General features: G+C 45.7%; 1 protein-coding gene across 2 annotated transcripts in view; it reads left to right on the top strand.

Moving 5' to 3' along the window:
- Nucleotides 1-25055, top strand: part of KAZN (kazrin, periplakin interacting protein) — a 1021370-nt gene that overhangs the window by 113821 nt on the left and 882494 nt on the right. The window lies entirely within an intron of this gene.

Genomic DNA, 25055 nt, shown 5'->3' with positions numbered 1-25055 from the left:
GGTTCATTGGGCGCATTTAGTGCCTGATCAGAATACAGAGTGCCACCGATCCGGTTATTCCTGATCGCTCTCTGTGATTAAGGGATGGGGCCTGCTCGCTGCTCTTTCTTCACCTGGTAAGGACTGGTCAGAAGCATCAAGTCCTGAAGACAGTGTGGGCCTTGTGGTGACATCCCCATGGTACTTAGTGGGCAGGTGACAATGATGGGGAAGGCTCTGTGGCCTCAGCCCAGCCCCGGGGGTGGGAAAGGCTCTCGTTAGGTGAGAGAGAATAGAGAGGCACAGTCTTAAATTCCTTCCTCTTCCACTCCCCAGGCTGAGCCTTGACAAGGGGTGAGGAATGTGCTGGCACGCGCCTCCCTGCCCCCAGCAGACCCCTTCTTTTGCTCATTCTACAGTGACACCAGGAGGTGTAGCCACACTGTCATTCTGGTCTCTCCAGTGGTCGTATCTGACGGGATGGGCAGACAGGCAGGCTGCAACTTCCACTACAGTGTGACGGGCTGCTTCGGGGGGTCTGCGGTTGCCACGTGGAATTGTGTTGTGATTGACAAAAATTTGTCAATAGGCAGCATTCAAGGGTGTACGGCTTCCTTACCACCAAAGCTTATAGCTTCATAAGGCAGAAATAAGGACGGCTTCCCAGGTCCTCCAAGTGCCTCCTGGGGACCGACAGCTGAAGATGACTCACTGTCCCCAAGCAAGGATTTGGCCCGATGTGAAAAGTTTCTTTTGCCATTCTCATGGGGACTCTTTGACTCTCTTATCCACCTCCTACCCCAAAGCTAGAGTTTCTGGTGTTGTGTCTGCCCACTCATCAGATGCAAACATCTTCTGGGGAAAAATATCTCCACTATATTTACTGTGAGATAGAGGGAAACCATTTCCTAGGAGCATCCCTCAGGCTTTAGGCCTGTCTGAGGCCCACTTTGGCTGGAAGTACATACAAAGGTCTTAGGAAGTGATTCTCTGAGAGAATCTGGGAAGGCTTCATGGAGGAGGTGTCATTTAAGATGGGTTTTGTTGCATGAAGAGAAGTTTTCTAGGCAAACTTTGGGAGGAAGCAGCATCCCTGACAAGGGATCCAGAACATGCAAAGCAGACGAGGCATGAGAGTATGCCTTTGGGACAAGCTGGAGTTTGGCATGGTGGAGAAGAAGCTGAGCTAGGCAGAGGGGTTTATGTCCCAACTTGGCTGGCCTCAGGTCAAAGGCATGTGGGGACTTCAGCAGTTTCGGGTGCGAGGAAGGAAGCTGGGATGGACCAGACCTTTACTGGGAGGAACCGACTCAGCTCCAGAGGCCAAAATCATGTGGCTCCCCAGGCTGAGTGTGATTCAGTGAGTGGAGCATCTGCGTGCTCTGAACACGCTGGCTGAGTGTGCTGTTCCATGCACAGGCAGGTTCCTTCCATATATTAGCCTGAAATCTGAACATTAGACTCTTTGACAAAATTCTACACATTTCAGAAAGTTTAGAAAATGCGGTAAAATAGATATTTGAATCAGCTATCATCCCATCACCCACGCGTAACTGCTGGTGACGAGACCAAGAACAAAGAAGTTAAAAATCTTCCCCAGGGGACAAACTGAGATGCGCTTTGCTAAGTGCAGTGCGCTGTGGAATATGACTTTTTTCCCCACTCAGGTTTAAATTCCTGTGCGTATTCAGCATAATCAACTGTTATTTAAATCTAACCGGCCTTTCTGTCCCTCCTCAGTCTATGAGGGAGCTGTTGTTCCCAGGAAGTCCAGGTCCACACTTCAAGACTCAGCCTCACAAGGCCAAACGCAGGCTGAAGATGAACACTAACCAGAAAAGTCCAGACCGGCAAGGAAAAAGAAATTCAGTCTGTAAGGCTAACCGCAGGCTGGTGGGAAGGCACCAACCAGCAGGGCCACGTGCTCCCCCTCCCCTACCTAAAACCCCAGGAAAAACACCCTACCTTTTTCCCTTCCAGGTGTTGGATCTGAGTTTTAACTCCCATCTCCTCATCTGGCGGCCTTTCGACAATAAACCCCCTTCCTTGCCACCAGCCTGGCGTTTCCAGTTTTGGGCCCTCCTGTGTGGTGGGTAAACGAATCTGTGCTTGTGTTCGTTAACAGTAATCTCTGGAGGTCTCTTGTTTATAGACACACATATTCTGAACAAAAATAGGATCATAGAGCACAGACTATTTTGTAACCTGCTTTTTGCACTGAATACATCAAAAACGTCCCTCTGTGCCAACACGCCCAGGTCTACCATCCTGGTTTTAACGACTCCTCGGTAGCCCCTTGGTGAGATGTACGATCTGTTTAGCCGGTTGCTGACTGATAGGCATTCAGTTTGCAGGACAGGCCACTGCATCCCTCTACCCACATTCAATGTGCTTGAATCTTCCTGTTCTCCGAGCCCACCTAAAGCAGTCCCCACTGGTGCAGAAACATCATTTCTGAGGCTTTCCTATAAAACAGGGAAATCTCTCCACTGACTATTGTCTGAAGCTATTCTTCCTTGCTGTTTGTTCTATCTTAACCCCCCTTGTTGGTCAGTGGAGGTACAGGGACCGAATTTAGAACCCTGAGTCCTGCGGTGCACGGCTCCTGCAGCAGCAGCAAGAGCTCCGCTTATAGGGAGACAGAATCTTTGATTTAGAAGCATCTGTTCCCCTCCTCCAGCTGTTTCTAAGAACCACAGCACAGAGGCAGCCGACAGCTTGTCACAGTAACTTTGGCATGGTGGCAGCCTGGCCGGAAACAGGCCACCCACTTCGTGGAGAAATGAGGTTCAATTAAGCCTCTCAAGTTTCCCAGCCGTGCTGCCTGAGTTGGTTTTTCCATTTGTGTCGGTGCTCTGCAGACCTTGGCCAAGCGAAATAAGGTTTCTGCACCAGTGAGTTTGTTTAGGCTGCTCTCTAATGGGCTTGTGTTTGACTGAAAGCTTGAGAATCCACTCAATGTGCGTGCCATGGTGTGTGCGTGTGTGTGCGCAAATGTGTGCATGTGTGTGTTCCTGAGCCTGGCATGTTTGTGTAGATACAGAAGGCTTTGGATTCTGGTATAAGAGACTGACTGCCTGGGGAACCAGCTTCATGAAGGACTTGAAAATCTAGTATCCATGTGACCGGCAGGGAGAAGCCTGGTATGACCTTGGTATGACCCTGGGGGAGAAAGTAGAAAAATTATGTCCATTCATCTGTCTGTGCGTTCATCCATCCATCTGCCTCTCTATCCATCCATCAGTCCTTCCATCCATCTGTCCATTTGTCCATCTATCCATCCATCCATCTTCCCATCCATCAGTCTGTCCATTCATCTATCCATCAGGACATCCATCCATCCAACCATCCTCCCATCCATCAGTGCATCTATCCACTTATCCAGAACCTTCATCCATCCATCCATCCATTTATTCCATTTATTCATTTAATCACTCATTCAGCAATACTTTTTGAGCACCTACTATATGCTAGGCTCTGGTTTAAGCACTTAGGATACTCAGTGAACAAAAGTGACAAAAATTCCTGCCCTCATGGAACTTAAATCTAGTGATGAGAGACAGGCCGTATGCTATAAGCATAATAAACAAATGTCACATAGTATTTAGAAGGTACTAAGGGCTGGGGAGAGAGCAGAAGAGGGAGGGGGAATCTGGAGTATGCAAAGAGGATATGGGAGGCACAGGTGTGAATTTAAGTAGAGGGGTTAGTGTCGTGACAAAGATTCTCTCCTTGACCAAACTCAAGTCCAGCTCCCCTGAGCTCTTTTTCAACCAGGCTTTGACTTTTAGACTCCAGTTCGTCTCTGCGTTGTCAAATTTTAGCAAGAATCCTGCTAAGTTAGTTTAGCCAGAATCCCCCATCCTTGATATCTGATTGGGTTCCTCATCCTCCACTCCCCCTCCCCCCCACCCTAGGGGCTGTCTGATGGCCCTGGCCTGCCTTCAGCAAGAATCCTGCTAGGTTCGTTTAGCCAGAATCCCCCGTTACCCCTGATGTTTCCTCTTAGTAATTCTCCAACCGCTGGCCCTCACTGCACTCCTTGGCTATAAATCCCCACTTGTCCTGGTTACATTGGAGCTGAGCCCAATCCCTCTCCCCTGCTCCAAGACCTCATTGCAGTGGTCCCCACCTGTCAAGATAGCTCCCCTTGAATAAAGGTTTCCTTACCATGCTTTAACGAGTGTCACCAAAGAATTTTTTAACAGTAGATGTCTTTGAGAAGTTAACCCTCCAGTGACCAGTTGAAGGAGTGAGGGAGTTGACCAGGCGGATATCAGGAGGAAGAAAGTTTCTGGCAAAGGGGACAACCAGAGCAAAGAAGCCAAGCAGGAGCATCCTGTGTATTTAAGGAACAGCCCCTGGGACCGATAACCTGGGCAGAATGAGCTTTGGGAAGCGCAAGAGGAGATGAGGTCTGAGCAAAGGTCTCCGGCGTGTCTTCCCATCTCAATATTTCTTTCACTTGCCGGTAACTTTAGCACAGCAAAGGGCAGCAATTGGGTCATGGGCGGGGGACAGTGGAGAGCTGAGTGCCAGCTCTGGACACCAGCACCTTCCTTCCTGGGCTCCACTGAAAACAGTCCTGCGGGGCAGGGTGTCCTTACACCTGTGATGAAGGTGCAGTGGGACCAGGAACTCACGGCTGGAGCAATGCGAGGTAGAGCATGGGACTGGAAATGAGACAAGTGGATTTGGGTTCAAATCCCAATTTTTCCACTTGTATTTGTGAATTATTTACCCTCTCCAAACCTCGGTTGTACTGTAAGAGTGGGGGTTGCAATAACAGTGTATCTACTGGAGGGAAATGAACTTGCTGTATTCATGCTAGCCCCGAAGTGGAAGAGCCAAGGGCTGAACCGAATCTATCCACCTCCATGTTCCGCCACGACTTCATGCCCCTCATAAGCCCCCCAGACTTACAGGGAAGACTAAGTCAGCTCATAAGGTGCTTTCACGGGCTGGCAGATGGTCAAGTACTGTATAAACGTACACTGCCATTGTTAGTAAAGATGAGACTGGAGGTTAAGTTCTGAGATAACCCTGGGATCTAGCAACGTGAGATTGTCCACATCAGTCAGCAGTGGCCTTTGAGTGACAGCTGGATGTTCTGCTGCTGAAGGTGGCAGAGGAACTCAGCCGGGCTGAGCACGGCTAATAGATTTTTATCAACACGTTTTGCACTTAAAACCATGACTTACACAGTACGGTTTAGCAATGGCTGCTGCGTAGACGTTTTACTAATTGATTTATGTTAACTTCCATGCGTGCCGTTGATCAATATCAGCAGCCTTGTGTTGCTGCGTCCTTGGAGATTTAGAACGGACCTCACATCAGTGCACTTGGTGCGCTGGGCGACTTCGCCAGCCTTCTTCCGCCCGGGGGAAAGGAGTGCGGATTACCGTGGATTATCTAGATGTTTTTACACTGTCGTGTATGTCTGTTTCCAATCAATCTAGGTAGATGAGCTTGTACTGCAAATCTGTTCTAACATCAAATTGCTGGCAACGGTACTGACATGCACATCACCCTTAGGCTGGGGATTTTTATGTAAACTTTAGATAAATCTTGCTTGGGTAATGAATTCAGTTGGCTGGACTGGGTAGAAAATTGTGTGTGTGTGTGAGAGGGAAAGAGGGAGAGGGAGAGAGGGAAAAGGAGAGATTTCTGCCTGTGATATTTGAACTGGAGAGATGTCCTATTTACCCAGCTCAGCCAATAAACCTAAACCCGCCTGAATCATTTCACCAAATGTGAATGCCCAGAAATAGTACTCACACCTGACCTTTTCAGTTTGAAAACAGCTGACTCTGAAGCAGGAAACTGAAGCTCATGGAGAAAGAGGGGCCAGGCTGAAGCGGGTGGAAGGAGCCCAGTCTGAAAGCCGTCGCAGCCCCGGGCACTGTGGCTGGGGGTGCGCTGAGGTGGGCTGTGCAGTGGGGTAGAGGTCTTGCAGCTGACTTGAATAGACTTCAAAGCCTGGGTGAGGTTCCTAAGGGTCTTTAAGGAAGCCTTGCTGGTCTTGCTCACTGGAGATATTCTCTGGAGATATTGGGAATTAGTACAATGGATGCGAAAATCAAATTAGATTTTTAAAGTATAGAGAAGCTACTTTTTATTTTTAAAATAATTTTTATTACAAAGTAATGCATCCATGTAGCTTAAACATCAAATAATGCTGAAAGACTTCCCACAAATAACAGTTTCGTCTGCACCTTCCCTCCATCCTGTACCCCAGAAGCAACCACCTCTGCATTCTTCTCGCTGTTTCTTCTGTATTTGCTCCCGTATTTCTAAATAATATCAGTGTATGATCTCTTGAATTATGAGTTTTAGTATTGTCTGTTGCTCTCATACTATGCATAAGGGAGGATTTCTGGCATTCTTATGCCCTCCTTCCTTTCTCCCTATGCCCCCAGTAGTATAATTCCACATTTTGTTGTAATTATTGTTGTTTCCATTATGATGACTATGCAAATGTTGTTTATTGCTGAGTCAGGGAGTATATTACGATTATACTCCTATGATTTCCTTCTTCTCAACCTACTAATAAAATCTTCCTTCTTCCATTCCCTAGGTTTATTTTGAATCTTTGTCTCAGTCTTCCCGTATTCGCCAACAGCTCTATAAAATGCCTCTCAATGCAATTCTCCACTCAGTCAAACCTGTCGGATAGTCAGTCTCTCGGTTCCATTTCTTCTCCTTGCTATGTCTCTCCTGGAGCCCTCCCTTCTTTGACTCCCAAGTGGACTGCTGCACAGATTTCATCCTGGACTCCCCTCTGTTACCCTGGAATTCCTTTTGTCTTTTTCTCCTTTGTTGCATTCTGTGTTTCCTTAATATCCTAAGTCTTCTTTTTTCTTAACTGACTTCTCTACTTCAGTGGAGCTCCTTCTCCGAGTTTCCTACCAAGTACGTGAGAAGAAACTTTGTGGGTCACCTTGCATGTCTAAAAATGTCTCATTTTACCCGTGTACTGATGGATAGTTTGGCTGGGTATGGAATTCTCGATTTTCTTTTTTTCCCTTCTGAATTTGGAAAGCATTGTTGAATTGTTCTCCGGTTTCTGCATTGTTTGAAGAGTCCAGTGTCATCCTGATCCATGATCCTTTGTATGTGACCTTTTGTTCCTCTCTGGATGTTTTTAGGATCTTCTCTATCTCTGGTTCAGGAACTTCACAATGATGGACCTTAGCATGGGTTTTCTTGCATTTATTCGTGTCTGGTACTGGGGCTCGTGTCTGGTACTGGGAAATTTTCTTGTATTATTTCTTTGTTAACTATTCCCTGTCTTCTGTGTTCTCTTCTTCTAGAAATCTTTTAGTTATTGGTAGGAAGGACCTCCTGGATCGACCTTCCCATTTTCTTATTTTTCCTCTCCTATTTCCTCTCCTTTCTTTTTTCCTTCTGTTCTAGGAAATTTCATCAGCATAACTGTCTCTCCCTTTCATAGAGCATTATGCTCTTGGTTTCAGAATCCTTCCAGTTCAGTTTCTTCAGAAAAACAACCACATGTCCGGCAGGCATAGAGGAGGGGCAGTCCCTTCCCTATGCTGGGGTCGGGGCCAGCAGGAAAACTAGGACAGCCACAGCTCCTCATCCAGACTTTCCCGTAGTGTCATTTTCAGCCCACATTCAGCCTTTCCACCTCTGTACCTGGTGCCTCAGATTCCTGAGCATTTCTAGGATTTCCAGGTCCCATAACTCACTTTTCAGTCAAGTCTCCCTCCACCAGAACTTAAGCTGAACTGTCTTGTGCTCCCTCAATCTACTTTCTCATTTTCTATATTGCAGATCAGTGGTACAGATAACATCTAGTTTCACCGAAGCTGCATTTGAGTCTCTCTTTTTTTTTTGTTCTCCTTTTTGTTGTAAATTGATTTGTGACAGAAGGGGACAGAGAATTATTTATTCTGCCATCCTGAAGTTGGAAGTCAGGCTGCCAATTTAAAGAGCTCTTGAAGCCACTTGTTTGGATAATGAAATGAATTTTTTGACACAGGTTTAACCATCCCTAGTTGTACACACTTTGTTTATTAGGATTTCAGCTTTCCTTAAATATCAAAAATGCCCCCAAAGTATCATCCTCCCAAAACTTTTGTATGTTACTGAATTTTAACAGAGAATGAATGTGGTGTTCCTGCTTGCCTAACTGGCCTCGATTATCTCTCACCATAATCATGGTAATTGACTTTTTTAAAAATTCTTTTTTTTTTATTATGGTAGAATATACATAACAGAAAATTGAGTATTTTAACCAGTTTTAAGCACGCAGCTCAATGGCATTAAGCGCATCTACATTGTTATGCAACCACCTCCACCATCCGTCTCTAGTCTCTAGAACCTTCTCATCTTCCCAAACTGAAGCACTGTACCTACTAAACGATAACCCCCAATTCTCTTCTCCCCCCAGCTCCTGACAACCACCATCCTTCTTCTTGTCTCCGTGAGTCTGACTACTCCGGGTGCTGATATAAGTGGAATCATACAGTATTCGTCTTTCACGACCAACTTATTTTACTCAGCATAATGTCTTCAAGTTTCATGCATGTTGTAGCATGTGTCAGAATTTTCTTCCTTTCTAACACTGAATAATATTCCATTGTATGTATATACCACATTTTATTTATCCATTTATTCATCGATAGATGCTTGGGTTGCTTCCACCTTTTGGCTACTGTGAATAACGTTGCTGTAAACGTGGATGTATAAGTATCTGTTCCAGTCCTTGTTTTCAGGTTTTTTTGAGTATGCATCCAGAAATGGTAATTCTGTTTTTAATTTTTTTGAGGAACTGCCTTTCTGTTTTCCATGGTGGTTGTGCTATTTTACATTCCCACCAGCAATGTCCAAGGGTTCCAATTTCTCCATATCCTTACCAACACTTTTATTTTCTGTTTTTTTTTTAATAACAGCTGTCCTAATGGGTGTGAATGTAATTGACTTTTTAAAAGTACATACTCACTTTTAAGGAGTGCTACTTGAAGTACATGCCTTATCTCCATTAATCCTCACACCAACTCTCTGAGAAAGGTACCGTTACTATCCCCACTTTACAGATGAAAAAACTGATGCCCACAGAGGTTAGGTGGGCTCCAAGAGGTAGGAAGTGGAAATTGCCAGGTCAGGTAAGGGCTGTGTTGGGCACTTACACAGCATCCCTTCCATCACATTCAAAGTAAGTAGTCACAGCGTCCAAGAGGTTCAAGGCGGTGGAGGAAGAGACTCCACCTTCTAAGGGAGGAAGAGCAAAGCCACAGCACAAAAGAGCATGGGGGATGCACGATGCTAGCACCGCCATGCTTGGAAAATGAAACCTCTCACCGTCAGGATCTGAGCCTCTGGAAGGCTGGCTCCAGAACTTGCTTGCCTAACCACCACACAAGACCATGTTTCTGTTGCTTTATCTTTATTCTTGGGATTTCCAAAGTCTAAAGAAGCAGAATCATTAGGGATCACCAGTCTAGCGGTTTTCAAAACCATTAAAAAACTGGTTGAGCCCTTTCCTCAAATGATAACTTATGAGGCAGTTAAGATAATAGCAAATAAACAAAAGGCACAGGCTATGGAAACTCACTATTCTTCCTTCCAAGCCATGCGACCTTAGACAGGTTATTTGACTTTCATGTGTCCCAGTTTTCTTTTTGTAAAATGGAAATAATAGTAATAATACTTACTACAGGATTGCGAGAGGAGTAGATGAATTAAAATATGTAAGTGCTGAGAATGGTGACCAGCACACAGTGAGTGCTCAATAGATGACAGCTGCGATTATTATTATTATTACTATTAACATTGATAAGTAACACAGGATAAACTAGGAGATGCTCTGAACGGGGAACTGGTAAATGAGACTCGTCTTTCTCCATTACCTGTGCAGCCACTGAAGTGGATGAATGTACTCTCGATTTACACATGAGGACATATCGTGGATTAAGGACAGCTGCAAATTCTCAGCAACTCCTCCCACTTAAAACAACCTCCTAAGAGTTGTTTTAAGCCACTAAGTCCCAGGGTAGTTTGTAGCTCTGCTGTAGATAACTGGAACAGGAAATATATGCAACAGTTGAGTGTTTGCATGGAAAAATACTGGTCCAGAAAGGCGAAGCAGCCACCAGGGTCACCCACTGAGGTCAGTTTGGTGTGAGAATTAAAAGCAGGGACTGTGGACTCAATTGCCTGGGTTTGAATCCAAGCTCTATCATTTGTTAATTGAGGAAGATTCTTCATCTTAAATCTCCTAATCCAATTGTAAGAATTAAATGAAATAATATATTTGCAAATGACTGACATAGAGTAACCACTATGCCTCTAAATAATTGTAGTTATTTACAATTGTAAATTGTAAATAATAATTGTAGCTTATTATTACCAAGGATAACTGATAGCAGATCGGAACCAACCTGCAGTGGGGTGTATATGTGTGTGGAATTACAGAGCTTTCCATCCAAGCTTTGTCACTTCCTGGTTTGCATTTCTACAGGCAAGTTGCTTATCACTGAACCTTAGTTTCCTTGTCTGTAAGTGGGGATCATAATAGCAGGGTTGTTGTTGTACAGATGAACTACGACTTCTACTATTTTCCTTCTCACAAACGGGTGTGATCTGAAATTGCGGGAAAAGACAGGAAACACACCATCGAAGGAGAGTTTGCAAGTTTTATCTCACAGTACAGAGAATAGACAAGGTCCATTGGCCCCGATTTTTCTATTTCTAGAGAAGCACTTTTTATGTGAAGTCTCAAAAAAAATTAGTTTCAATTATCTAGTTGGACGTTACCAGCAGTTTGATAAAAAATTTAATAGGAGTCGTGGATGGTGGGTTCATCTAATGATGGCTGTGAGGCGACAGCATCTGTTACAGGTTCACTGAGAACCATTTTCAATATGACACACTCTTTCTCACCAAATGAAAAATTAATTTAAAAATCCGCATCCTACATGCAGCCAGGACAAACATTCCTGGAGCCAAAACCGGAAAAATACATCCAAGGTACGTCCAGGGGGTGGTGCCCTTGTGGTTTTACATCCCTGCCTGCTGTTGAAAATCCACGCAGGAATAGGTGCACATATATTTTTATTTATTGCTAAATAAAAGAAATTCCCCTCACCAAAAAAAAAAGAAGGAAGAAAGGCCCCCAAAGATGTATATGTGTGATCCCAATGCATTCCAGTGTCACATTTGTTTGCTGGCTTCTGACACGAAAGAGAAGTCGTTTTTCCTCCTGCTTGGAACTTAGCACTCGGAGATTGAAGACAGCTGCATGGGTCAGCCCCGTGAGCGGGCCCACAGCCGGTCTCCCTGCACCATTATTGTGGAAGACGGTGGAGGTTCATTTAGCACGATGGACCTGGCCCGCATCCTGGACTAACCACGCTCCTCTTCCTCACTTCAGTCCCTGGGTTTCCCAGGATGAGGGTGTAGTGAAAGCCCAAGGGCTTGGCTCTTGCCTCTCTCGGGATGACCTGACCGCAGGCCCTGTGTTTTGTTATTGGCAGCCTCTGAATTTCCCTATTGATTCCTGAGCAAACATTTCCCAAGGCGGCCATTTTGCCAGATGTTTACTCCTCCCAGAGAGAGATGATTTGGGATACTCTTATAATCTTTTGGCATGCACCTGACTTGGGCTCGGGGTGCCTGGGGCACTTGTATGAGCCTTTTGAACCACAGAATTTTCTGTCCAGTGGGTCCACTTTTCTTGGTCCCTTGTCCATCCGTCCATCCATCCATCCATCGATTTGCCCATCTGTCCAATATTTCTGCTGCTTATAAAGAAAAGGCTTAAAAACACTGGACTGTGAGCTCCACGAAGGGATACAGGACTCATGTCTGGTGTGACTCTATCTCATGGGGGTCTCTCTGATTCTGTGGCTATGGTGTGGATCTGGAGTCAGCTCTCCCAATCCATAGCTATGTGATTTGTACAAACTCCTTAACCTCTTTAGGACTCATTTTTCTCAACCACAAAATGGGAGACTACCTACCTTGTTAGGTTTTTGAGGATTAAATGGCACAGTATTTGCAAAGCCTTAGCATGATGCCTGGCATGGCGGAAGTGCATGGTGCACACTGGTTGACCCTCCTCGTCAGTTCCCAATCCACAATTCTGGCCCCATGTAGCTCAACATTTCTTCAGTCTGTCTCCTCCTCTGCATGCCTACCCTCACTGTCTCATTCAGGCCTCCATATTTCCCTGTCTGGATTATTTAACGGCATCCTGCTCTTAACAGCCAAACTGATCTCTATAATACATATTTGACCACATCACGTCCAGTTCCTGGGTAAAGCCCTTCAGTGACTACTCACTGCCTCCTGGAAAATCTCCCCCTCCTTAGCAGGGAGTATTAGGTTGTCCGCAATTGCCAGGGGTACCTCTGCTCTTCTCTCCTACCTGAGTACCAACACTCCATGCCCCCTGCCTGCCCGCCCTCCCTTTCTTCCTTCTCCCCTTTTCTTCCCTCCTTTCCTTCCTCTGTCCTTCTTTCTCCAGCTCATCTGAGGTTTATGAGGCCTTCAACGTGCAGGGAGCTCTGCCTGGCCCTGGGGTGTGATGGTGAGGGAAAACAGACAGTGCCCCTGCCCTCAGGGAGCTCACGTGATAGACAGATGGGAATCCTGACATCGATCAAAGAATCATGGAACAAGCGTCCAATCGAGCTGTGACACTCTACCTAGAGCGCTTGAGGTGGTAAGGACATTTGACCTGGTCAAGGAGCTCAGGGATGGCATCTTGGAGGAAGCAACTTTGCCTTGATTGAGAAGTCAACCAGGTAGAGACAAAGAAGGGGATGTGTTTGTGTGTGTGTGTGTGTGTGTGTGTGTGTGTGTGTGTTGTAATTTGAAGTACTGGCCACCTCTATGATGGCCAGTCCAACAACTGAGTTATGCCTCTAAACTCAGCAGAGGCTTCTCCTTCCCCTGTCTCTACCAAGATTTCAGGGAGCCTTGTGGGCAGGCCTACCCGTGTGACGGTGCAGCTGGGCAATCTTCTTTTCGACTGCCCAGCCCAGGCCCACCTCCTCATCCTCAGAACAAAGCAGGAGATTGAAAGCATCATCTGGAAAACCCGTATCATGATATTACAACAAACACGCATTATTTGGTTGAAATTATCTCAAAAGTTGGTTTTTTTTTTGTACTGTTGTGTTTTGTTAAAAAGAAATAGAGCTGGATACTAATTCAAGGCAGTAAAGACAGATTTTATTCAGTCCCAGTGCAGGAGGGGAGAGAGGCTTCTTAAATCTGAGCTCAACTTTGCAGATATCAGGACAGCTGGGGATTTACAGCCGGTGCAGAGCGAGGGCTCGGTGGATAGAAACTTACAAAGAGGAGACATCAAGGCTTGGAGGATCCTTGCTAAACTGACCTAATAGGATTCCTGCTAAAGGCAGGCCAAGGGCTTAGACATCAAAGGGGGGGATGAGGAACTCGATCAGATATGAGGGATGGGGATTCTTGCTAAACTGACTTAGCAGGATTCTTGCTGAAACTGGCTGGGCAGGCTGGGGACAGAGTCCAAGGACGAGGCCTGGTTGAGAAAGGGCTCAGAGGACTTGAGTTTGGTCAAAGGGAGAGTCTTTGTCAGTCTGTTTTTTTTCCTGAGCACCCACTTCTGTGCTGCCTTCAGGGTAAACAAAGTCCAAGACAAAATCCACAGGGAAGTGGTGTATTTGCATCATGCACTGCAATGTATTGAATTGTCTCTCTTCAACTTCCTGAAAGGTAAGAAGTCCAAGAATAGCTAGTGTTCACCAAGCCCATACTGTGTGCAGGAACTCTGCCAAGCCGTAGGTACTCTGGTCCTCCCTGTGCACAGGCTGCCCGGCACAGAGGCTAAGGCTGGCTCTGGGCATGGTGACGGTCACCTGTGGCTTGCTTAGCCCTGAGGTTTGGATTTCATGGTCCCATTCTCTCTCTGGCCGGAGTGTAAGCACCTTGAACACAGAGCCCGCCTCTCCAGGTGTTCCTGACACCAACAGGCACATGGCTTACGCCTCATCCCTGCTCCCCTCAGGGACCAGCCAGGGAGCTGAGTTCCCCTAAGCCAGCCAGGGCCCCACCTCTGAATGATGGAGCAAGAGTTTTACATAGAATGTCCATGATAATTGTCTACATGTTCACACATTCTGCTTTGTGCAAAGACATTAATCCTTTTGAGGCTTCTCCGTCAGCTAACCTCATCAGTATTTCAGAAGTGGGTCAAAAGGAGAAGTGGTCCTGGGCTTCCCGAAAATAATCAAAAAGGATTTGTTCATCCCACATGTCATGTGGGCTGCTGGTGGCTGCTGCCATACTATACCACATAGGATGCCCCACGGGAGACTTAGGTGCTGTTTTGCTAACAAGCTCTTTGATTAAAAGACAGAGAGGGTGCAGAGGTGTGGATCACAAGAGGAAATTCCTGGGGAGGTGAGTGTGCGCACTGTGTGCTGTACGGGGTCAAGTTTTCTGGCCCTCCGTCAACCACCCAGGCAGCTGGGACGGGGAAGAGAGCAAAGGACTGTTTGGTCAGTTCTGACCATCTCTGCCAGAGCAGCAGAGGGGGGACATCATGGGAAGTGACAACTGAGCAGAGACCTGGATGAAGCAAGGGAGAGATTCCCGTGTGTATCCCAAGGAGGAGCCAGGCGTCCAGGAAGCCGGAACAGCCAGTGACATGCTCCTGGACCCACCTGCAGGGGACGGAGCCTCACTGTCCTACTGCTTGTGCAGTGTCCATGAGGTTGGTGTGATAGATAGAGCCTAAGTTGACCGCCATGATGTCCACCTTCTGGTATGCACGCGCTTGTGTGTTCCTCCCCCCTAAGTGTGGGCGGGACTGTCACTTGCTTCCGACCCATAGAACACAGCAAAGATGATGGGCTGTCACTCCCAGAATTCTGTTCTGTGACATGGCAAAGGTGATGGGATATCACCCCTGTGATTACATTATATTATATAATAATTTTTTTAAAGATTTAGTCAGATTTTATATATATAACAATTTAAGCTTGACAAATGAAAGTCCTATATAATTATATTTAACATTAAATTTGTTCTCTCAGAACATCAGAAAGTACTTACCTGTTCTTGCATAATATATAATTAAGACACTTACTGAGAATTAGTTCAGTTGTACAGCATGATAATGGCCTGTAATTCATTTGTTTATAAAAATAGGTGTAGCCGGAGATAGCTATCTGCTGGGGTATGTTTAACATCATCCACTTGTGCAGTGGTAGAAGACAGTGTGTATTAATGGAGCTGTTGAAGCATAATCTATCTTCTAGGAAGGAAGAAAAGTAAGTGGATAGAAAAGGAAAAGTAACAGTAGTTAGTGTTGAGTCAATGCCTGTGATGGGCAGAAAACTTTGCTAAGTAGTATATTTCATTTCATTTCTTCCTCACAACTATTCTATGAGAAGCTCTTATGATCTGATTTAATTTTATCTTTGCTTTTTAGTGTTCAGAATATATACGTGTGTGTATATATGTTTATTGAGCTAACATTGGTTTATAACATTATGTAAGTTTCAGGTGTACAACATTATAAGTCAACACCTGTATACACTACAAAGTGATCACCAAAATCTAGTTTCCATTTGTCACCATACAATTGACCTCCTTTACTCGTTTTGCCCTCACCCTGCGCCCCCCCTCCTCTGGTAACCACCAATCTGTTCTCTGCATCTATGTGTTTGTGGGGTTTTTTTGTTTTGTTTGTTCATTTATTTTGTTTATTTGTTTTTAGATTTCCAAATATGAGTGAAATCATGTGGTGTTTGTCTTTCTCCATCTGGCGTATTTTACCTGGCATGATACCCTCAAGGTCCATCCACATTGTCGCAAATGGCAAGATTTCGTTCTTTTTTATGGCTGAGTAGTATTTCATTGTATATATTTATACCGCATCTTCTTTATCTATTCATCTGTTGATGGACACTTAGGTTGCTTCTATATCTTGGCTACTATAAATAATGCTACAATGAACATAGGAGAGCGCATATCTTTTTGAATTAGTATTTTCATATTCTTCAGATAAATACTCAGAAGTAGAATGATAGTTCTGGTCTTAAATTTGTGAGGAGTCTCCATATTGTTTTCCATAATGTCTACACAAATTTGCATTCTCACAAACAGTGTACGAGGATTCCCTTTTCTCCACATCCTCTCCAATGTTTGTTATTTCTTGTCTTTTTGATAACAGCCATTCCAACAGGCATGAGGTGATATCTCATTGTGGTTTTGATTTGCATCTTCCAAATAATCATTGACGTTGAACATGTCTTTGTGTGCCTGTTGGCCATCTGCATGTATAAGACTTTATCTTACAAGAGTCACTCTTGCTTCCCTCCTGGCCTTGAAGAAGCAAGCAACCATGTTGTGGGGGAGCCCATGTGGCAAGAAGTGCAGTCCTACAACCACAATGCATTGAATTTTGCCGACAACCTGAGTGAGCTCAGACGTGGACCCCTCCCCAGTTAAATCTTCAGATGAGAATGCAGCCCAGCCAACACCTTGATTGCAGCCTGGTGAGACACTGAAGCAGAGAACCCGGCTAAGCCATGCCTGGACTTCTGACCCACAGAAACTGTGAGATAACAGACATGTAGCTGCTATGTTCTATGGTAATTTGTTACACAGCAATAGATAACTAATACAGTTGGTAACCTGGGTGCTGAACGTTTTCTTCTGCTCGGCTGTGAGGAAACCTGTCGGACAATACTAAGCGAGATAGGGATGAGAACGTTCCAAATACTGACCACAACCCAGCTATGCATTATGGCTTTCATGAGCCCTGGGCACTTTTTGCTATCATGGGCTCCATCCTCTATAAAAGACTGGTAAAAATTATGCTTTATGCCTGCTTTGCTACAAAGATGAATATGGTCCAGGACGAATTCATTATTATATATTAATTATTTATTTTTCTTCTGATAAAAAATGAAAGCATTTTTATTTAAAAGTTTCTTGGGTCCCCAGCAGTGCCTATGATGCCTGGTGGATAAACCGCCCTGGCTGCCAGCTCCTTGGCCCCTTTAGAATTTTCAGTAGACTGAATGAGTAAATGAAGATGAAATGAGAACACAGTGGAGAAAGTAGAAAACGGGAAGGTGAGGAAGAAATGAAGAACATTCTATCTCAATAAATATTTACTAAAGCTCTCCTGTGGGTCAAGTGCTGGAGCTACAGAGGCCACAGGATGAGGATGGCTCAGTTCTTGCCTTCTGGAACATTCTATTGCAATAGCAGAAATGAGACAAGTACCCAGCTGAGGATAAATTAAGACAGAAGATGATAAGGGCCAAATGAGAGAAAAGAGAATGAACCATTCAAGGAAGGAGAAGATTCTGTTCCAGGAATTATTCGTTCATTTGCTTATTGGTTGGTTCATTTATTTTACAAATATTTATTGAGTTATAGGTCACGTTTGAGAGATATAAATGTTTATAAGAGGTGGTCCCTGCCTTTGAGAAACTCACAAGCTAGTGGAGGAGACGAATTGTGTTAATACAATGTGGCGGTGGATATAATAAATTCACGCTCAGGAAGCCTGCCTGATGTGAAACCCGGATCCAGAGCAGGGTTTCTCACCTTTGCGTTGCTGGCATTTGGACTGGATAACTCTTTGTTGTGGGGAGCTCTCCTGTGCATTGTAGGGTGTCTAGCAGCACCCATGGCTTTTATTCTCTATATGCCAGTAGTATTCTCATCCATCCCTCAGCTGTGACAACCAAAAATGTCTCCAGACATTGCCAAATGGCCCCTGGGCGACAAACTTGTTCCTGGTTGAGAACCACCTGTTTAGAATTTACTGTGTGACCTAGGGTGAGTTATTTACTTTGTAGGTGCCTCTGTTTTCTTATCTATAAAATAGGCACAAAACAGAATGCATTTCACAGGCTTCTAGCAAGGATTAAATGAGATGATACATGTAAAATGCTTAAAATATGACTGGCACATAGTAAATGCTCAGTAAATGTAAGTGGTAGTTGGCGTCACTGTTGAGGGAAAGGCTTTGGCACCTGGTTTGGAATGGACCAGAGCCTGCACTTAGAGAAGATCTGGGTATGTGATACATGTGTTGAGGGGTCTTGGGATATAAGACACACACGTGTTGGCTGGGTGAGTGAGTGAAGGTTCTGGAGAGCCCTGACTGCCGAAGGAAGAGACCTGCGCTCTGAGTCAGGAGGTGATGGGGTTCTTGACGCTTTCTGAGCTGTGTTTAGTGGGGCGTGGAGGTTTCTCAGGCATCCATACAGGGAGGCCCTTCTGCCTCCATTGAATCCTCAGAGAGAGGTTGTGAATATGTTACCTTACATGGCAAAAAGGACTTTGCAGGTGTGATTAAGGGTATGGTCCTTGAGATGGGGAGATTACCCTGGATTACCTGGCTGGGAACAATATGATCACTGGAGCCCTTCTAAGACACAGTCAGTAGGGTCAGAGTCAGAGGAGATGTGACGACAGAAGCAGAAGTCAGAATGATTTAACTGCTTGAAGGAGGCCACTAGCCAAGGAAAGTGGACATCCTCTAGAAGCTGCTAAAGGCAAGCAAAAGAGATTCCCCCTGGGACCTCCAGAAAAGAGCCAGCCCTGCGGACGCCTTCATTTTAGCCCTGCGAGACTCATTGCAGACTTCTGCCTTCCAGAACTGTAAGATCATAAGGTTGTGCTGGTCTAAGCCACCAGGTTTGTGATAATTTGTTATAATTTAATACACCATCCTCATATCACTGATGAGGAGACCGAGGGTCAGAGAGGTTCTGAGGGGGTTTCCTCGTAGTCAAACAGCAGGTGAGGGAGGATCTGAGACCCAAACATGTCTGCCCCTGAAGCCCGTGTTTGTCTCAAGACACCTGGCTGGAAGCAATCTTTCTCAGACACGGGGGGAGACTCAAACTGACTGTGGCCTTGTCCCACATTGCACCATCAAGTCTCTCAAACGTAAAACAAGCAGAAAACATTCAGATTTGAAAGTCAATTCCCAAAGCTGGGGCTGGTTGCAGGAGACGACTTGCGTATTTAGCATTCTTGGTAGTTTATGGCTGACGAGCTCTTTCATTTGGGTGTGTTCAGAACGCGGTCAAGGTCTCGGCCTCAAGTCTTGCGTGGGCCACTTTGCTCTGTGCTGAAGCGTGGCTCTGTGGTCCTGACTCCAGTTCACCCCTTAAATACGAGGGTACGTGCAAAATGCCTAACACATCCTAGGTGCGTAACGAATATGCAGCCAGCAAATCCGTGTTTCTAGGGAACCCGTGGGAGAGAGCTGATGACCGGGTAGGATCTGTCCTCACTGCAGGAAAGGCCACTCCAATGACACGCTAATGGTGGGCCGGGCTCTCTGGTGCTTCTTTCAGATCGTGTGCTACATGATAGCAGCGAATTTTTGCTGTTTCAATTTCTCTGCTGCATGCCCAGTGCCCGGCACATAGTAGGTCCTCAACAGAACTTTTTGAAGAAGTCTGACTGGAGCACCAGACTAACAGTCTCACAGTTATGGGTTCAAGATCCAGTTTGGCCACTTGCTTGCCTCTGAGCAAGTGTCTTATCTACTCTGAACTCCTTCAGTCCCTTCTTGTAATCACTGGTGATGGGAAAAAGCGTGACCTTTCTTGACCATCTGTTGGGATCTGGGGGAGGATACATACGCGTATTTCACTTGAGAATTTTTGTAAGCATGATTTATGAAGCACTACTATGTGCTAAATGTCACATGGGTACAATGTAGGCCTTAGCTCATTAGATTCCCCTAAAAGTCACGAGGCTCAGGGAGGCTAAGGAGCTTGCCCAAGGTGCACACATATAAGTGACAGAGCAGTCTGACTCCAAGGCCTGAACTTCTTTCCCTTCCCCCACACTGTGAATTATTAAAGGGTAGAGAGGCTTGCCTTGTGCGTGGTCTCTGAGAGCATCCATGAATTTGACAGCTCTTGATGGGGTCTCAAAAGGACATACCCCTAAACTTCATGGAAAGCTCACCCATCCGTATATTTTTTGTTCATTCTATTGTAGTGGGTCTGACTCACCATGCACCAACTCATTCCCTTAATTTTCTGTATCCAAACTTCATTTTATATTCTGAGCCCTCAGTCCTTCCTGGGTTCCCTGTGCCTTGCAGCTTATTGCAGTCCTGGTGCCTTGAGCAGCGTGAAGGCATCTGAGTGGGAGGTTTCTTATCTGGTTGTTGTCCGTCCACATACACTGCCTTTGAGCCATCCTTGATCTCTGTCCTCATGGGCGTCCTCTGGTCCCATGGCTTCCTTCTGCCTCCATGCCCAGGTGGGGCTTTATGAGAGTCCTTCCCCTTCTGAATACACCAGCGGGGTCTTAGTCCTCTCCTTCCCTCTCCACCCCACCCATAGGTCTTACTGAGAAGCAAGGGGTCAGTCTTCTCGGCTCTAGTGACCCCCATGCACACCTCTCTTCTCCCTCTGTTCTTCTCTCCAGGGAATCCTCCATTAGTCTGGGAGAAATCCTTTCCCTTCTACGTTTCTTTATGACTTTTCACTTTACTTCTAAATCCACTAAGAGCTTAGGTCTTTGTAAAAACATAGCCAGGAAGACATGGGGCTACTTCCATCCTGTTCTCTCCTATGTGCCTTCCCTAAGGCAATGGGCACGGGAAAGGGAAAACATATGAAGAAGAAGAAGAAGAAAAACCCTATAGGTTTGTATCTCCAAATGATGCCCAGACACACAACAAATTTTTGGCCAACATTTACTCTGTCCTAGATGCAGTCCTCAATGCTAACATACAACAGTGAATAAGGGAGATGTGGCCTTGAAATGACAATCTGGGAGAGAAGACTGATTAGAATCAAAGAAACGTGAGTTCATTCATTTTACTGTTCAGTAACTATTCAGGGTCTGCCGAAGCAGTGGTATATAAAACAAGTAATGTGGTACGTGCCATGAAGAAATGACTAGTGTGCTGAGATAAGAGAAAAAAAAGGAAGAAGGATCCAGTTTAGATAGAACAGTCAGAAAAGTCCTTTCTTAGAAGGTGATATTTAAGCTAATATTCGTGTCATGAAGAGGAGCCAACATGCAAAGAGAGGGATAGACAGGACTTTCCTGGCATAGGGATCAGCCTGTGCAAAGGCCCTGAGGCAGGAAAAGCTTTGGGATATTCAAAGAACTGAAAGAAGCCTAGTGTTGGCAGCAGCCTAAAATGAGGCTGGAAGTATTACTATGATGCTACCTCAAATGACTGCTTTCGGATGAAGGAAAGACAGAAGTTGCAATCTCTTTAAATTTTGGGAATTTAGAACTAGGAGGGAGAGAGTTTTGTGGTTGAATTAGAACTATCTTCTAACCTCAATGTTCTAAGGTACTATGATTGTTTTATTATGTTTTACCCACAATACAAGGAACGCAGAAGGTATAGGCTTCAGGAGCTGGTGAAAACAGCATGCTAGGATTCCTTCAGGGCTCAAATTCCTTAATGGTGGCTCATTTCTGGGGAAACATCTTGCAACACACTTCAGATGCCTTCATCGAGTCCCGACAATCCACACTATTTCCCCTGCTCGGTTTGGAGGAGCCAGAACCAGTTTCTGGCAGTATATCCTGACATCAATACCCTTCATTCACCAGACCCATTTAGTGGGAAAGTTTTTGCCCCCATCTTTTAAACTCTCTGATTTCTCGCCACTGTCTAGGAAAAAATGGTTTGGATTTCCATGATTCTGTAGTTCTCTTAAGAGTGAGAATTTCATGTTCTCTATTTACACAGGAGCTACAAGGACGAAAGTTCCGCTGGTTCTAGAATATTTTCTCGTAATGTTGACAGCGTCTTTTCAGAGCCATGTCATCAGAATGATCAAGGTGTAAGTCAAGTGTTTGTAGAGAGCCAGTGGTTCCCCTCTGAATTTACCTGAGGGCAGAGACAACATGTCTGATTTCTCTTCTTCCTCTCCATTATCCTCTGGGGCAGTTGAAGGAATGACTCCTGGAGCTGTTGAAATGGGGAGGTTCGTCTTGTGGGGCAGTCCTGGCTTGAGGTTCATCAAACAGAGGTTTTCCTCTCTCTCTTTCTACCTGCCCCTCTGGTGTCTCTCTCATGGGGACCAGCCAATCTGCTCTTCACTGGGTATCATGGAAAACCTCTCTGCCCTCAGCTGGAGAGGACCATTTCTGCTTGGTTTACTTTTCTTTCTTGGCTTTGCTTAAGCAGTGAGGTCCGCCAAGTGGCTGGTACCATCTGTAGGGCTTCTCGATGCTATTTAAAGGACCAGACTCCTTTTCCACCACAGCCATACTCACTTCCAAAGTCTGGATGCTTCTCCAGCTGGCTTCCTGGCAGTCATTATGCAAGTTTTCTGGAGTGCCGTGTAAACTTCCAGGCAAATGAGCCCTAAATACTCACTCCAAACGGGCTTTGTTACATAGGACTTGAAGGAGCCTTGCGTGGTGCAGCCGTACCAAGGGCTCTTACCATCTTGTGGTCCTGGGTCTCTTGGAACCACTTTCTGCATCTGTGACAACAGCCCTGTGTGACCCTTCAGCAAATACCCTTGGGATAGCTTCTGAGTGAGATTCAGACCATGTCCTGATGCCATGTAAATAGGTGACCATGTAAGTCAGTGTCAAAACAGGACCCTTTTGGAAGAGAAAGGAGTTGTTAATGATTATGCTCAGACAACAGGCATAAGCCAGGACTGTCTTGGGCAAACTGGGATGTTTGATCACGCTACGGAGAGTCACTCGAATCCATATCAGCTATTCCTAAATGTGATCTCCTGCTTTTGCAGGTTAGTGCATCATGCGCAAGATCCAGAGACAGGAAATGTGGGTTCAAGTCCCATCTCCACTTCACATCCGCTGATAGCCTTTGACAAGTCAATGGGCCTCTTAAATTCTGTATAAACTTTTCCCCTAAAGAAAAGTCTAGAAGTATAGTGGATCCAAGATGAAAGATGAGATTAACGCTGCTAGTTTCCAACAGATGGGGAGCATAAACAATGGATGACAGTGCGCCATTATAAACCCTGTGCCATGATGCAGTGTGCTGGGGTGCTGTGGAGTATGGAGGGGAGACACCTCTGCCCAGCTGGGGAGGCGAGGGGCGGGGGGCAATGGGTGGGAGGTGATAAGGACAACTTTCAGGAGAGATAGTGGCCTGTAAGCTGAGTACTGATGAATGAATAGGAGATTTCTAGAGAATGGGTCAGAGAAGGAAAAAAAGGGAGAGCAAGACACACAAAAGGGCCAGAGTTGAGCAAAGGCCAAGCTGTGAAAGAGCATGGCACGTCTGAAGAATTGCAAGTAATGCGGAATACCAACGGCATTGAATGTGACGTTGATGAAGGTTCTAGAACATACGTGAGAAATGCTAAAAAAGAGGCAAGCAGGCCCCCATCCTTAAGGGCTTCAACTGCCTCCCAAAGAAAGTTCGGGTTTCATCCTTAAGGGCAACAGGGAGTGTTGATACCTGTTCAAGTCTGGCTTTTCCAACAGAAGAAAGAAACTCCTCTGTGGCAGAAACTTGTCATCTTGTTCGCCACAGTACCTGTGCCTGGTATACCGTAGGAGCTTACTAAATGTTGGTCAAGAGAAGGAGTAGACGGAAGAGGATTAAACAGGGGGCTGAACACGATTTACCTTTTAGCAATGTCATGTAGCTGCAGAGGGGAGAATGGATGTGAGAAACCAGGAGGCCGTTGTGGCCACCAGGAGGCAGGCTGGCGGTGGGTGGGGTGGATGGTCACCTTTTGCCGTGTGGACATGCTAGTTTGGGGGAGAAGAATGTGTGCCACTGTGTTCTGGAATTCACACATAAAGATCTGAGCGGTAATGGAGCTCCTCTGCCAAAGTCCCCTCCTCCTGAGAAGGGTCGCAGACACCGTGTCCAACACACTCTTTGCAAAGGCGCGTATCTCGCTCTTGAAAAGGAGGCAGGGGTAGGTCAGGTTAGTCTTGTGGGCTGCTTTGTTTTGGAAATCCCAATGCAAAGACTACAGAGGTGGATGAAACAGTGTGCCCTGGAGAGCAGCCCTGTAGAAAGAAGAGGAATCAGAGCAAGGATCGATTCTGCGTCAGGAATGTTAGTCACAGAAGAAGGCGGCATGGGGCCGACGATGAGTAGTCATCCTTGGAGCATAAAACTGGAGAGATTCAGGTCGAAACAATGTGCTTTCGAGTGTGATGCAGAGGACCGGGCAGAGCCGAGAGCAAAATGGCGTCATGGTTCCTGGTGTTCCCAGAGGGTCTATCCTTCATCACTTTACACTCTAGCCAACCGCTCGGTCAGGAGAGCAGCCTGCCCTCTGGGAGGTGCTGGACCGTGCCAAAGGGTGTTTTCCCCTTGAGATCTTAAACTTCGTACTTTCCAAATGGCTTTGTTGGGGTCTTGTCTGATGGGCGATTATAAACCTTGTTTCTTTATTCAGGAAAATTGGAGGCAAGGCTGGTCTGAATTACCGCAAAAGGCTGAATTGGCTAATTGTTTAAACTAAATCACACACACAAGCCAGTTGTTCGTTAATCTGCAGATATTTATTGAGCACCTGCTACCTGAGAGCCCGATGCTGGGGGCCGGTCAGCGGGAGGAAGGAAAACGACGCAGCCTCTCTGCCCAGGGAGCTCAGAGTCCAGCACAAAAGATAAACAGTAATCAAACAACTGCCCAAATCAGTATATCACTAAAAGCTGCAATCTGTGCTATGAGGGAATAGTGCAGGGAGCTGGGCATCACCTCGCAGGGAAACCTAACAGGCTCTGGGGGTGGGGCAGCGTTCAGGGAGAGCAACCCAGGTGATACGACACTCGGGCCGACACGTGCAAGGAATCCAGTCAACAGGCACTTGAGGATGAGCAATTAAGGTCTGGCCAAGTCTGTTCCTGTGAATAGATGAGATGTGGTTGGGGGCAATGGTCTGTAGGCAAAGACATTACAAAACGCTAAAAAGCGTGTTATCTTTAGCAAATTCAATACACACGTCTTTACATTGTTGTTGTTGTGATTTTGTTTGGCTTAAGTTACATTATCAATTCCGAATCACTGACACTGAATTAATGGTTTTTTACTTATTAATTCAGCCGTTGTATATTGAACTCCTGATTACTTTTCATGTATCAGCCATTGGACCAGC

The sequence above is a fragment of the Equus asinus genome, chromosome 5 (assembly GCF_041296235.1).
Source record: "Equus asinus isolate D_3611 breed Donkey chromosome 5, EquAss-T2T_v2, whole genome shotgun sequence".
In the NCBI taxonomy this organism is placed as follows: domain Eukaryota; kingdom Metazoa; phylum Chordata; class Mammalia; order Perissodactyla; family Equidae; genus Equus; species Equus asinus.
This window is presented reverse-complemented; position numbering and strand designations above follow the sequence as displayed.